Source organism: Molossus molossus, unplaced genomic scaffold (genome assembly GCF_014108415.1).
Source record: "Molossus molossus isolate mMolMol1 unplaced genomic scaffold, mMolMol1.p scaffold_m16_p_10, whole genome shotgun sequence".
Classification (NCBI taxonomy): domain Eukaryota; kingdom Metazoa; phylum Chordata; class Mammalia; order Chiroptera; family Molossidae; genus Molossus; species Molossus molossus.
Genome location: NW_023425345.1, coordinates 81,570,105 through 81,585,777, shown reverse-complemented (window position 1 = coordinate 81,585,777; position 15,673 = coordinate 81,570,105). Strand labels below are relative to the sequence as shown.

The 15,673-nt window shown below is 39.2% G+C and overlaps 1 pseudogene; it reads right to left on the bottom strand.

The window, feature by feature from the left end:
- Positions 1-439: 439 nt before the first annotated feature.
- LOC118623785 lies at positions 440-14,000 on the bottom strand (annotated as a pseudogene).
- Between the last annotated feature and the right edge of the window lie 1,673 nt (positions 14,001-15,673).

Here is a 15,673-nt window from a genome sequence, read left to right as displayed (position 1 = left end):
TGTCGAGTTTTAAACAGTTACAGTCTTGGCTACAGGATCATAAAGTTACTCTGGTATTTGGATTTAGAACACAAGGTTAAGAATACAAAGTATGCAGCAATTTACTTATTTATTTTTTCCCTAATTTATTTTTGTTACTGATGTTTCTCCTTTTCCCACCCACGTACTTTCCATAAAAGGCTTCATATTGTTTGTTTTAATCTTTGAATCTTTGAGGCCCAGTTGGTCACAATATATTACAAATATTTGTGCATGGGTGTGTGTTTTTTCACACCATGATATCATATGTCTGTCTGGCACTATCCTAAAGCTAGTTTATAGATGATGATGATGATGCAGAAGCAACCCAGTGCCCATATGAAAAAAATGAACTCACTGGGGAGAAATGAGAGAAGGAAGGAAGGAACTGAGTTCTACCAAGGAAAAAGAACCATATCGTTCACTCGTGAGTCCCACTTGCTTCTGACTGTTCATTTCCATCCTGTTCTTCACTGTCGAAATCTTTCACAGCAGGTTTGGCTTTTCCCCAGTTTGGCCTTTTCTTGCCTTTTCCTTCATCCCCATTGTTCTCATCTTTTCTATTGAGTTTGATTTTCACTTTAACAGATTTTGCCTCTGACTCTGATTTCTCTTCCTCTTCTTCATTGCTTTCGTCCTCGCTCTCCTCCTTGGCAATTTTCTGCCGTGCATGCGTAAACACTGACTGTAAGACGACAGAGACTGCATAGGTCTGGGATCCCCTCAAGCTGAAAGTCTGAGCATTATGATAGAGAAGCATGACATCTTTCTCCAGGTCACCCAGGCTCCAGGACTTATGATTACATATGATGTCCTTTATTTTTTTTGAAATCCACTAGATTCCTAATTAATTCATAATATTCTGATTCTTTCCTTGAAGGTGACTGAATGAAGACTTCATTGAGCTGTCGCCCTGAACAGTTTCCTTTTATTTCCAACTGAGAATTACACAGCACCTTCTTCATGGTACACCTGCCTCTGTAGATCATCACAGTATTGATGATAGCATCCGTCTGCTTTGTCAATTTGGAGGGATTTGTTGATAATTCTCAGTGGGAGGGCAGCCTCTTCTCTTTTTAGCTTTCCCTACATTTTTTTTGTAGGATCTTTATATTTCTTAATCTTTTTCACTTCTTAAGTCATACTTTCTCTTCCATTTCTTCCAAATTGCAGTCTCCAATGGCCTGAGCTGCCCCCAAGAGTCCCGCTGTTCTACAGAGGGGTTCCACAAAGGATCTCCTGCACAGACCGGACGGCCAGCAGCCTTTCACAGTGTATTTTATATTCCATCTAGGAGGTTGTCTTGAAGACCTCTAGCAGTGAGTCCTCCCAGGGTCACCAAGAGATGTACCTATTGCTGACCTCTCTCTTTTTTTCAAGGTGCTTCAGCCAGGTAGAGACAGAGAAAAATGAGCAGACATTTAAAATGTGATAGCCCTGGCTGGTGTGGCTCAGAGGTTGGAGCATCGGCCCCTGGACTAAAGAGTCATAGATTTGATTCCATTCAAGGCCATGTAGCTGAGTTGCAGTTCAGTCCTGGCCCCGGTCCAGGTCCTGTAGGAGGCAACCGATCAATATGTCTCTCAGATCGATGTTTCTCTCTCTCCTTCCCTCCCACTCTATCAGAAGATAAATGGAAAAGTATTTGGGGGTGAAGATTCAAAAAAAAAAAAAAAAAAGTGATGTGATATGATAAATGCAAAAGAAAAATTTTTCAATGAAATCCCAAAGGTACAAGTTGGACTGGACTGAATTACTCTGTGACTGCCGGGAAGGCTTCACAAAATATAAATATAGGAAACTTTTAAAGGATAAGCAGAGTTTACTGGGGGGGGGGGAGGTATGCAATGATATTTTAGTCATGGAAAACAGCATGAACAAAGATTCAGAAGCATGAAATTCAGTTTGGTTTTGAGGAAGCTATAAGGGGCTCCACATTATTGAATCAAAAACTAGTACAGCCCTGGCCGGTTTAACTCAGCGGTTGGAGCATCAACCTGTGGTACAGAGAGACCCGGGTTCGGATTCCGCTAAGGGCACGTACCTCGGTTGCAGTTTGTCCCTGGCCCTGGTTGGTCGTGTGGGTGGCAGCCACTCGATGTGTCCCTTCACATTGATGTTCTCTCTCTCTCTCTCTCTCTCTCTCTCTCTCTCTCTCTCTCTCCCTCCCTCCCACTCTATCTGAATAAAAAAGTGGGAAAAAACAAACAAACAAACAAACAAAAAACTAGTACAGTGATTGGAAAAGTGAGATGGTTAAATTTAGAAAGTAAGATATGGAAGGAGAACATGAGAAGTAAAGGCTAAGGCTCGAGTTAGTAAACGCCGTGTAGTCACCAGCGGGGGGGGGGGGGGGGGGCACCAGAGGGCGCAGAGAGAGAATTAAATGTACATTCCAGAAATGCCAGGTTGGTATCAGCATGGGGGATTTAGTTTATATAAATGCATATTCTTATTAAATTTTAAGCCGAAAAAAGAATCAGACCATCAAAATCATAGAATGCTCAAAATCTGACATTTACTGAGCTAAGGTTTAGTGAATATTGGATTTTTAGTTTCAGAGGAGAGAAATGTTTATTCTATTTCTTCTATGGAATTTTTGTTTATATTTGGCTGCCTTGGGTAATTAGTATACTATACTCTAATTGTGTTTTTATCTCTTCCTCTCTTATAAGTGAATGATTTCTATTTGTAAGCAAAGACCATGTATTATATTGAACCCTGATATGTAATATACTGTCTGAGTCATGAGATTCAATAACTTAAAAAAAAGTGAATGAATGATTTTTGACCCAATGATCCCACTTCTAGGAATATATTCTAAGAGTCCCAAAACACCAGCCAGAAAAAAACATATGCACCCCTGTGTTCATAGCAGCACTATTTACAATAGCTAAGATCTGGAAACAGTCCAAGTGTCCATCAGTAGATTAATGGATAAAAAAGCTGTGGTACATGGAGTAGTCCCAGAGATGTGGAGGTGGGGTACTGACTGACAATCCCCAGAAGAGGGGATGGTGGGGGAGAGATAAACCACAGAACTTATATGCTTGTATACATGAACAGTGGACATGGACAACAAACTGGGGACAGGGCGGGGAGGGAGGGGGAGGGGGTAATCAGTTGGGGGAAAAGGAGAAACATCTGTAACAAAAATTAATTAATAAAAAAAATGATATCATTAAAAAAAAAAGCCGTGGTACATATACACAGTGGAACACTATGCAGCTGTAAGAAAGAAAGATCTCTTATCCTTTGAGATGACCTGGAGGGGTCTGGAGAGTATTATGTTAAGTGAAATAAGCCAGTCAGAGAAAGACAAGTATCACATGATTTCACTTATTTGTAGAATATAATGGATACAATAAACTGACAAACAAAATAGATCCAGAGGCATGGAAGTAGGGAACAGGAAGATAAACCTCAGAGAGAAGGGGGATAAGGAGGTGGGGTAGGAAGAGATAAACCAAAGAACTTATATGCATATATGCATCATGAATGGACATAGACAACAGTGTGAGGGTAGGGTAGAATGAGGGGGAAAAGGAGAAACATCTGCAATACTTTCAACAATAAAGATATATCTAAAATAAAGTGAATAAACTTTAAAAAATCAATAAAAGTTCTAGTTAGCTGCCAGTATGGAACAGTTGAACCTGCCTCCCCATGTCTTTTCAAAAAGGAGGGTCAGAATTTGACCAAGTAGTTATTCTTTACTCAGTGTGAAAACTCTGCTGCTTTTCCATCTACTCTATATCACCACCTTGATTTACAGAGAGGCAAAGAACCAATGATTGTGAATTTTTAAATATTTTTATGATATTAGATATAAAATCATTCACTACGTTGGCATTCTGATATGCTGTTTTTGTTTGTTTGTTAGTTTGTTTTTGGTAGAAGAGAAATAAGTAGAGTTTTAGTTAATATAGGGATGAATTTCACATAATTCAGTTTATATCCTTAGGCATCTGGCCATGAGGTGTGTCTTGCTGGGGGAAAAGTGCCAGCACTAGTAAAGGGGAAATGAGAGCAAACCAGGTATGCAGAGGTCTGTTTTCATTAACATAGAAAAGCTACATAGTCTGTTCTTTCTATAAAACATGTATAAGCTATCCTCTCTCGAAAGGTGGCCTGAAGCCCAGACTTTGATTTGCCTGCTGGAAGAGCAGACTAATGCTTCACCTAATCTCATCACAAGAGATATTTCATTTTGAATAGCAAATAGTCAAATAACTAGACTTTAACTTTGAACTTCTGTATTTGATCAAAAATAAGACAGAGTAGCTTATTGATAATTTTTCTATTATGATATCTTGCTCTTTCTAAATACATTGGTGGTGATATTTTGGTCTTTTCTAGCAAAAGTGTATGATTGAAAAATGAAATAATAAAAAATACACAAAAATCCAAACACAATATAGGTGGCTTCCATTTTAATAGAAATTTAACTTTTTAGAGAGAAAATAAAAACCTAGCATTTCTAATTTTTTCATATAATCATTTGTTTATTTACCCCACTCATTTTTATTAAGTTCTCACTGTGAGTCCTACATCTCTCTACATGTTTGAGATGCATCATCAGGCAATACAAAGAATCTTAGTTTTATGGGCTTAAAAAAAATAAATAACAAATAACTAAATAATTATAGTTTACTAGAATATAATAACTGCTATGGAATAACAATAATTAGATCAGGGTAAGAAGTCTTGAAAGTACCAGAGTTTAGAAGCAGGATAAAATTTAAGAGGATAGTCAAGGAAACTTGAGCCGAGTTTGCGATGACTTACAGTATTTGGGGTAGAAGTGTTCCAGGCTGGAGGAAGCACCATTGCGAAGACCCTACCAAGAGTGGAACATGCCTGAGGTGTTTGAAAACACGAAGGAAGCCAAACTAGCAGGAGCCAAGTGAGCAAAAGGGATAAGCAAGGGAGAATTGTATATAAACTCTGCAGTGTGGTAAGGGATTGCGAACAGATCATGGAAGACCATATAGGCGATTTTATTGAATTTGTCTCCACCCCGAATAAAATGGAGAGCCATTCCAGTTTTTTAGGCATGTGAATGACAGAATATAACTTGCATTTTTAAAGTATTATTTTGGCTGCTATTAGAATTAATATGTAGAGGGACAATGTCAGAATTAGGCCACCTAGTTAGCAGGCTATTGGAGTAATATAGGTGAGAGGTAGATGGTGGTTCACACCAGGGAGTTAGAAAGAGAGGAGATAGAAGTAGTTTCTCTCTCTCTCTCTCTCTCTCTCTCTCTCTCTCTCTCTCTATATATATATATATATATATATATATATATATTTTTTTTTTCCTTTTTATTAATTTTAGAGAGAGAGGAAGGGAGAAGGAGAGAGAGATATAAACATCAATGGGAGAGAACCTTGATTGGCTACCTCCTACATGCCCCACACTGGGGATTTGACCCACAACCTGGGCATGTGCCCTGACTGGGAACCGAACTGGTGACCTCTTGGTGCATGGACCAGTGCTCAACCACTGACCCATACCGGCCGGCTCCTCATGTATTATGAAGGCTTATTAATATTTTAATTTGACTTAATTTGTTTTTTCTTATAAAAACTGACTAAAGATGACTATGTTAAACTGATCATATAATGCTAAAACACTCCCTCAAAATGTTGCATTTACTGTACCTTTCAAGTATATTTTTATTTTCTCACATGTGGATGGTAAGTTGCTTGAGGATAGGGTGCAAATATTATGTTTCACTCTGCCTAACAGTACAACGTACTCAGTAAATATTCTTGGACTAGATTTCTTAAATTAAATAAAGATTTGGAAAACTTGGTGAAAATTACCAAATGTGTTCAGTTATCTTTTTTATTAACTTTTCTGTGATTATAATAGGTGATTTAAGGATATATTTAAAGGCAATAAATACTCAATTATTTTAATAAAATAATGTGATTGCAAAGGTCAATTCACTAAACTTTTTGTCAATTTTAATATTACTATGGTGAGAGAATTTAATATCCTTTGTATTCTTGATGCAAATATAAAATCAAGAGAAACCAGCAGTGAAGGAGAGATGTGGGGAAAAAAAAGAAGAAAAAAGTGAAATATTAGTTTAGGACCCATGCAAGAGATGTGAATTTAACTTAATAAGATATTCCTGGGAATAATTAATATGGTATGCTTAGATATAGTTCTTGTTATAAAGACATAAAAATTAGTGCAATAGATATAATTACCTTTGGTATTTATACTTTTTAAAGTTTATATTAATATATAGTACATAATATATAGTATATTAATATATAGTACATAATATAGTATATTAATATATAGTACATAATGAACAGAAATGTCCAATAACCTCTATAATTTAACCTACATAGTAAGAGAAACCAAACAATATAGCTCCCAAATCTGATAGCAAATTGAAAATATGTACCCTGTTTTACCTTCTACAGAGGGAAATGCACATTTTAACATTGATCTTGACGAAACACATTGTCCTAAAGTACAAAAATATTTGACACAAATTATGATTTAAATTTATGAAATAAAAATACATTTAATTATATTAGCCTATTTTTCTTTTTTCTTATTTTAATCTAAAGCTCATAATATTAGTGAAGGTAACTAATCCAAGAAATTAGAAGAGGTAAATACTTTGGCATACGTATCTAATCAATAGGGAAGCAAAAAATCCTTGTTTGCATTTTGGGATAGCCACACATTGTCCATATAAGCTAGGCTTACATGAATATTTATATTTCAATGTGATTGGAACCAGAGTTTCTCTAGTTGAAAAAATAAACTCAACACTCAAATCTATAAATGAGAAATTAAAGATATTTACGGCACGGGACAAAATAATTAGTGATAGATGTTTGTAGAACTTCATGTACCATAGTAGTTCAATTTAAAAATATTTTTGAGCCCAGGCACAGTGGTTCAGTGGATTGAGCATCAGTCCTATGGACTGAGAGGTCTTGGTTTGATTCCTGGTCAGCACACATGCCGGGGCTAGATGCCCAGGAGGGGGCATGCAGGAAGCAGTTGATGGATGTTTCTCTCTCACATCAGTGTTTCTATCTCTCTCTCCCTTCCTCTGTCTCTTAAAAATCAATACAATAAAAACATATATAAAAATATTTGTGAAGTAAGTATCTGTTCTTTCAAAATCTAAGTTCATTGGATAATTTTATAACTTTTTCTTCTAAAATTCACCTTTAACAGCCTCCATAGGATAGAAAATAATGTTATACAAATAACAAAACGATTTCAAAGCATCAGCTTGTGAATTAAAAAAAAATTTTTTTTTCTTCATTGAATTCTAGAGAGAGAGGAAAGGAGAGAGAGAGAAACATCGATGAGAGAGAACATTGATTGGCTGCCTCCTGCATGCCCCCACTGGGGATCAGACTCACAACCTGGACATGTGCCCTGACTGGGACTCGAACCAGCGATCTCTTGGTGTATGGTTTGATGCTCAACCACTGAGCCACACCGGTCGGGCTGTGGAGTTCTTTTTTTGCCCATCAAAATTTGAAAGCAAAAAAAGTAAATAAATAAATTCTGGAAAGTTTTTGTTTAAAGCTACTTTACTACCTCGTGGAAAATAATTCAAGTGGAACCACATGGAAAGGTTTAAAAATTCTTAACTCTCCCAGGAATAAAGTATATAAAGACTTTGAAATAAAATTTGAAATACCCATTGATTCTAGTTTATTATGAAAAGTAATAAACATATGGTAGCAAGTCAATTCATTAAGTTTATTTATTTTTACATTTTTTAATCTTCATCTGAGGATATGCTTATTGATTTTAGAGAGCGGGGAAAGGAGAGAGAGAAACACTGATGTGAGAGAGAAACACTGATGTGAGAAACACTGATCTGTTGCCTCCAATAGGCACCCCAACTAGTGATAGAAACTGCAACTGGGGTATGTGCCCTGACAGAGAATCAAACCCGAAACCTTTTGGTGTAAGGGACATGCTCCAATCAGCTGAGCCACCCAGCCAGGGCTCAATTTATTAACATTAAATGATCCTGCACCCTTATCTATAAATATTTTTTTATCTAAGAATAGGTAAAATTAGTTGCAGGACATCGCCAAAGTCAGGTAACCTTTCCTTAAAACATCCTATCTTCACTGAGGCTGAAAATCATCTACAAGACAAATCCTTGGAAATTAGGGTCGATACTTCCCTAATTGCATAGAACATGTTTTATGCTTGTAGATATTTTTACATCTACGACAGCCTGCGGTTCTGCTTGCCAACATGAAACTTGCTTCACAAATTTTACAGCAGGTGGTATGGTAATAAGCCAGCTTTTATGTAAATTAGTGATCTTCCTAATCAATTTTTAACGATAAAATTTAAATTATTCTAATTTTTAAGTAAATTATGTTTTAAATGGTAAAATGCTTTATCAAATCTCTTTATTTGGCCTACTTCCCATTATGTTAAGTCTCTGATTTTAAGAAATATATCTAAAAAGCAAAAAAAAAAAGTTTTCTGTTAGAACTAGTTTTTAAAGGTGTGATATATTGAAAAGTCCATTTTACTTTTTCTTTAACTAATATTATTACAGATAATATGTTTAGTTATTAAATATAGTGAGGTTGACAAATCACTTTATTAATTTTTTTTTTTATCCTCACAGGAGGACATTTTTTTGTTGTTGTTCAGATAGAGTGGGATGGAGAGAGAGGAAGAAAGAGAAAGAGAGAATCATTGATGTGAAAGGGACACATCAAGTGGCTGCCACCCACACTACCCAACCAGGGCCGGGGGACAAATTGCAATGGAGGTACATGCTCTTAGCGGGAACCGAACCCAGGTCTCTATGGACTGCAGGCCGATGCTCTAACTGCTGAGCCAAACCGGCCAGGGTAACAAATCACTTTAAATGTATCATATTTACATCAGTCATTTCTTTAGAAAGACAAACTAGCACAAAATAAAAATGCTACTTTTGGTTCTGCAGCTAATTATTCATTTAAATTGCCCCAGCCAACTTTTTTCATATCACAAACTAAGCAACTATTAAATGTATTTACACAGTGCAAGTTACTTTATTGTTATTTCCAGAAATGCTCATTCTTCTGAGAGTAAGGGATAATAATTATTACCGGTGGGTTTACTATTCTGTGACTGTGTTTATTTGAATATGGACCTACTTTTCCAATTTTATTTCCTGGGGTATGTCCTTAGGATAAAGAGAAAAATTCTACTTGACCTTACCATTAAACAGGGGATAAAGTTTATTGTTATGTTTACATTTTATATGAACAGTATACATCTTTCTGTAAAAACCACAATTGGTTGTACCTTTTAATTTAGTTATTTCTAAAGAAATCAGAGAAACGTGTAACTTTAAAAATTCAAGTATTAAGCAAGATTTATCTATGATTCAATATCACAAACATTTCAAATATGCATTAGGTATATTGTGAAACATTTTATCCTCATCAATTTAAACAATTAAATGAATATTTAATATTAAAAGATTAAGTTTTTAAAATATCATAGATTTGACTAGTGTTTCTTTCTTCATTTTATTTATCTATTTATTTTTTGTTAATCATCACCTGAGGATATTTTTCTATTGATTTTTTTTTTAGATGGAGTGGAAAGGAGGGAAGGAGAGAGAGAGAAAGAATCATTGATGTGTGAGACACATTGATTGGTTGCCTCCTGAAGGACCTCAACCAGGGCCAGGGATCAAACCTACAACCCAGGTATGTACCCTTGAGTAGGAATCAAACCAAGACCTTTGGGTCTGAGGGCCAACGCTCTAACTGTTAAGCCAAACTGGCTGGTGCAATAGTTTTTTTTTTTTTGTTTTTTTTTTTTAAATCTGCATTTTGACGTTGTAGATTTGGTATGAAATAATATATAGCTTGCTGTACAGCAGAGTGTGTTTTAGTTAAAAGCAAAACAACTAATTATTTTATTATTGTCATTATCATTTGTTTTACCTTTTGTCTCCAAATTCAGGGTCAAAATGTTTCTCTCTTATCCTCCTGAAATCTAGAATTTAGAATAAAATCTAGCATAAGCTAGATTCTCAATTATATTTATTGATTAAATAAGTTATAATGAGAATCAGTTCTTTCTTTGTCATTGTACTAATAATATACCCTTTATATTTATTGGACTTTTAATGTTATTTATGTTGTTTGTTGTATAAAAATGTACATATTTTTTTTTCCTGTTTTATGAGGTCAATATCCCTAATAAACCTAGATGTAAAAATACTAGCAAACTGAAACCAAAGGCACAATGAAAGGATCATACACCATAATCAAGTGTGATTGATCCCTGGAATGCAAGAATGTTTCAATATATGCAAGTCCACACAGGTGATTCACTACATCAACAGAAGGAAGGACAAAAATCATATGACCATCTCAATAGATGCAGAAAAGGCGTTTGAAAAAATTCAACATTGTTCATGTTAAAATTTTTCATCAAATTAAGTAATAAGGAATATACCCAAAATAATAAAGGTCATATATGACAAACCAACAGTTCACATCATATCCAATGCTAAAAAGCTGAAAGCAACAAAGATGCCTTCTCTTACCACTCCGATCCAATATAGTACTGGAAGTCTAAGTCAGGGCAATTAGGCAAGAAAAAGGAATAAAAGATATCTAAATAAGAAGAAAAACATTAAATTGTTCCTATTTTCAGATGACATGATCTTATATATTGAAAACACTAATGGTTTCACCCCCCAAAAAAGCTATTAGAACTAATAAATAAATTCTGTAAAGTTGCAGGATACAAAAATCCATATATAAAAATCAGTTAGTTATGTTTACATATACTAAAAATGAACTATCCAAAAATGAGATAAAGAAAACAATTCCATTGATACTAGCGTCAAAAAATAAAATAAAACACTTAGGAATAAATTTAAACAAGGAGGCAAACAGTTCATACACTGAAAACTTTAAGACATGGATGAAAGAATTAAAGAAGGCATACATAAATGAAAATATTACCCGTGTTCATGGATTGGAATTTGGAACTAATATTATTAAAACACTCATACTACACAATGCATTTCTTTTTTTAAATTCTCATTCAAGGATATTTTTCCATTTTTGTCTTTAGAGGGAAAGAGAGAAACAGCGATGTAATTGACCGGTTGCCTCCCATATGAACCGCAACCAAGGTACAAGCCCTTGACTGGAATCAAACCCATGACTCTTTGGTCCACAGGCTGATGCTCTTACTACTGAGCCAAACATGCCAGGGCTCTACACAATGCATTCTTTAAGGTAAACTATTGCAACGTCTTATTTGGCACTTAGGATAACTGATACAGAATCCTAGTTCAAAAGTTGCCCACACCCTGCAAACATTTTTTAAAGGACAAGAAGTCAATGCTCAGCCAGCCTATCACCCTGTCCCAGCCACAGTGATACTTACATTCCACAGCAAGACTTAATAGAAATGGCATGGTTAATAAATTGCTTCTACATTATTGATAACTCAGGGACTGAGAGAGTCTGTGTCTACAAATGGAAGGTCTTTAAAACATGACATTGGGCAAGATTGGAATTGCCATGGACTGAGAAGTTGAGGTACCGGGGAGACAGCTGGGAAAGGAAATACATACCTGTGAAACTAGAGTAAAGACTAGTTATAGAAATATTTTAGATTGCTTAAGTGACTGGATTGTATTAGAATGTTGCTCATAATACTGAGTCCATTCCCAGCCTTACAAGAGAAATATACTTCCTTGCCCCGTTATACAGGGCTTAGTCAAGTGACTTGCTTTGATGATAGAGTGGGAGCAGTTGTTTAGTGAGCAAGCTCTCATTCTGGCCTTAAGAGGCATCAAGTTTCAATTGGCCATTTTTGCACTCCTGCCTCTTTCCAGGAACATACCTTGGAAGTTAATGGTCTAAGGTGGGCGAGCAACAGTTGGAGCAGGCCTAAATGAAGCTTAGAACCAATAGAGCCAGGATGATCTAGATAAGGTAATTTCTGAGCAGCACCCCATACATGTGTGATGATAATAATAAATGTAGTTTTAGGCCACTGAGCTTGGGAATCATTTGTTTTTGCAACATTATTGTACTGACTGACTTATTCAGTGCTCCTCATTTTATTTTTGAATTCGTTTCTCCCATTTACTCCTTTCACGCTATTATTTTGAATTGCTACTTTCTCATACACTTCATAATCAGTAATTGACAGAGCTGTGAAGATGGGTGGAAAGAAATCTTTAAAATTTTGGTGGTCCTGGCATTATCAAATAAAGAGAGAATCTCTAAACGATGGGGAAAAAAGAAGGCCTTCTTGTTACTACTGTAAACCATTCCTGCAAGCATGTAGAAAACTGTTTTCCAACAGAAGATCCTAATCCTGATCGTGCAGTGCTTACGTCTACTTATTTTCTTAAATTATTTTCAGTTGTTATTGGTATCATTTGCACTATATCTCAATGTCAATATATATTAAATGATATATATGGACATAAATATTTGCCTGTCACCAATATATGAAGTAAAAACCAAATTACACACAATGTTCTGTAAGAGGTTTATTTTAACCGCTATTTTTTTCCTGTGGGCATCAATTAGAGTATTTTTTTTTTTTTTTTTTTTAGCAATGGCAAGGCAGGGGCATCCAGGGGATCAAATCTAATTTAATAAAAAAAAAAAGAAACTATTTCAAAGAGACGGAAACAAAGCTCTCTTGGCTGCCTTGAAAGCTAAGGATTAGTAGCAATGTTTTGATCTGAAATTTAGGTCTTGTGATTTCATTCCAGGAGATTTTTCACTGTATGAAAAACTTGTCTGCAATGACCTTATTATTTAATTCAGTCTTAATTGGATACAACCCATTAAAATCTGTGCCGTTATTGGAAGGCCTACAAGTGAACAGAGGTATTTTTATTAATCATCTGGAAGTGAAAAATATCCTTCACCAAGTCAACTGAACCTTTCAGCTGTAATATGTATTAGGTTCATTTTGTATTTATTTCACATTTTGAAAGTTTCAAGGACATAACATTTGATCCCTGGATTGAATGTTAATATGCCATGTTTAGGGGAAGATTCGGCCATTTTCAAAAGGAGGCTAAGCTTTGTGTTCAGTGAGGTCTTTTTAGGAATTCTCCTCTTAGCTTACTCTTGATTATGTCTTGATTGCGACAAGAGGTAAGTCAGCCTTTACCTGGTAATGAAACCCCTTGGAAAACAGTTCGAAGCTAAGAGGCCAACACAGGGTGAGGGAGGACCAGCTCCAGAAACAGCCTTTCCTAACATGGCCTGAATCGCTGAGCGCTATCAGGCCACGGTTTGCTGGAGGAACAAATGCCCAGAGTGCTTTTCTTTTGCAAGAGATGTAAATAGCCGGCTGGGGAAAAAAGCTAGGAAAAAAGGTTTCTCCGAGTCACTCACTTCTTCTAGTCCCTTGACCGACAGTCGGAGGAAATTCAGAGGGTGAGAGGTAGGAACATTTCTATTGTTACACTCTCCGAGACAAAGGCGGGGAGCAGGCAACTGGTGCCTACCCTTTCGGTGGGTGGGGGAGGACGGGGTGGCAGGAGGATTTGGTTTTTTGGCTTTGGGGCGGGATCCCCGGTCCGTCCAGTCGAGCCCCCACTGGGTCCAGCCTGAGCGCCTGGAGGACGCGGCCGGGCAGCCGCAGTGGCCTCTGCGTCAAGGGGCGGCGGGGCGGGGAGGCTCGGCGCCCAGCCCGGGACCTGGCTCCCTCCCCTCGCGGCCCGCAGCTCCCCCCTCACCCCGCAGCCTGTCGGCGGCCGCAGCACGGGCGGGCTGGGCACGTGGGCGCCTCCGTCACACCCTCACTCACACTCACACGCGCGCTGCATCTCGTGCTCTTTCCAAAGCCCACACTGGCGCTGGCGAGTCTCTCCGTGCCAGCCTGCCGGGCAGCGACCCCTCACCCACCACCAGGGCCCGCGTTTGGCAAGCAGCTCGTCTCCAGACTGCTCCTCCACGGCCTCCATCGTAGCCACCTGGACCTCACCCTGTGGGCTGCGGCTCCTGTCGGACGTGGAAGCAGCAACAGGAGCGGGTTAGCCACGCTAAAGGTAACTGCACGCTCCCACCGCAGAGGGCAAGGTTTAGGTAGGGTGGGGCTCATGGCAGCCACCCTGGGAGCGGGGACACCGGACGGGAACGGGATCGATGGCTGGATACCGGGAAGAACTCGGGCTGGGTGTCCTGAGGTCAGCGCAGGGAGGGAGACTCCAAAAAGCTGGGCTCAGCAGGAGACCCTCTAGGCTCTGTGGCCTGCACCTGTGCACCACGGGGTGGGCTGGAGTGGGGAAGAGTGGGGTGGGGGGCGAGAAGCGGCGCTTGGGGGAAGCACATGGGTCGAAACGTGCCATCATCCTTCTTTGCTCCTCGTCGTGGAAATTGCCTACAGCATCTCCGAGAGACCGGTCGTTTTCAAATCAAATCTGGGTGGTCTGATGGGTAGGGTTCGACTGGGACAGGTCCGAGAGGAAAGTTGGGAGGGTCGCGACCGAGAAAGGCCCTTCCGAGGTGCTAGAGGAGTCGGAAACCCACCCTCTTGCGGGTGGGCGGTGAGGCTGGGAGAGGAGCAGCCTTCCTCGTTCGCTCTGGTTGCTTCAGTAACTACCCCAGGCGACCGCTGCTGGCGCTGTGTTTTCACCTGACCCCGGTTACCTTTTGCCTGAGGCATCCTGCGACGCACGTTCCTAAAGTGAGCCTCTCTCGCAGCAGGAGGCACGTGGCTACCTCTGAAATCACAGCCCTTGTGTTCCTGCGCAACCTGGAACTTGAGAGTGTGGCCGTGAGGGTGGTGGTGCTGGGATTTGGGATTTTAAGGAGACGATGGGGGGGGGGGGGGGTCGGGTCTGCGTTTCATACGTAGGGCTGGTCTGTGAGTGGCCTGGGCAGAGGACAATTTTGAGTATAGGAGAGTCTTTCAGTCGTAACATGAAGGCACACCAGCCTTGTACATATGAATGAGTTAAAACACCCGGAATCTCATCTCTGAGATAGTTGTCACCCACTCAGTCATAGAGGCCTCAGGGGCCTCCCAGGGGTGGGAAACCTTCTTCCTTCCAAGGGCCATTTAGATAGTTATAACATCATTTGTCCGGCCATAGAAAAGTATCAACTTAAAAATGAGCCTGCTATATTTGGTCAGGCTCATTTGGTGAGGCGTGTGATGTTAGCTGGTATTGAATTCCTGGGCCTTATGCAGCTTGCAGGCCGGAGGTCCCCCCCCCGCTCCCTCCCCCTCCCCCCGCCGGGAGGCGGTATTTGCCCGCGATCGCGGGGAACCAAGCCCTTGGCTGCGCTCTCCAGTGTCTAGCTCTGCCTTTGCCCTTTCTTTCCTCTTCCCTCGCCGGGAGATGCTGGAGTGAGGCTGGGCGAGGTTCGCGCTCGGGCGTGGTGACGTCAACCGTGTTTGGGTGCTTATGCAAATAACACTGCGACCCTTTCTGTCTGTCCTGCCGCTCTCCTCCCAGGTCTTAGCGGTAGACTCAGACCTAGTCTGCACCGTTTGTGTGGTTCACGGCACCGAAACCCAGAGGGCTGAAGGCTTGCTTTATGTACTTCATTTGGGCTCCTCATCACCCGATTTTAAAAGCTGTTTTATAGCTTTCAATACCTAGTTGCTTTCCCAGACCCCGGTTACAACGTG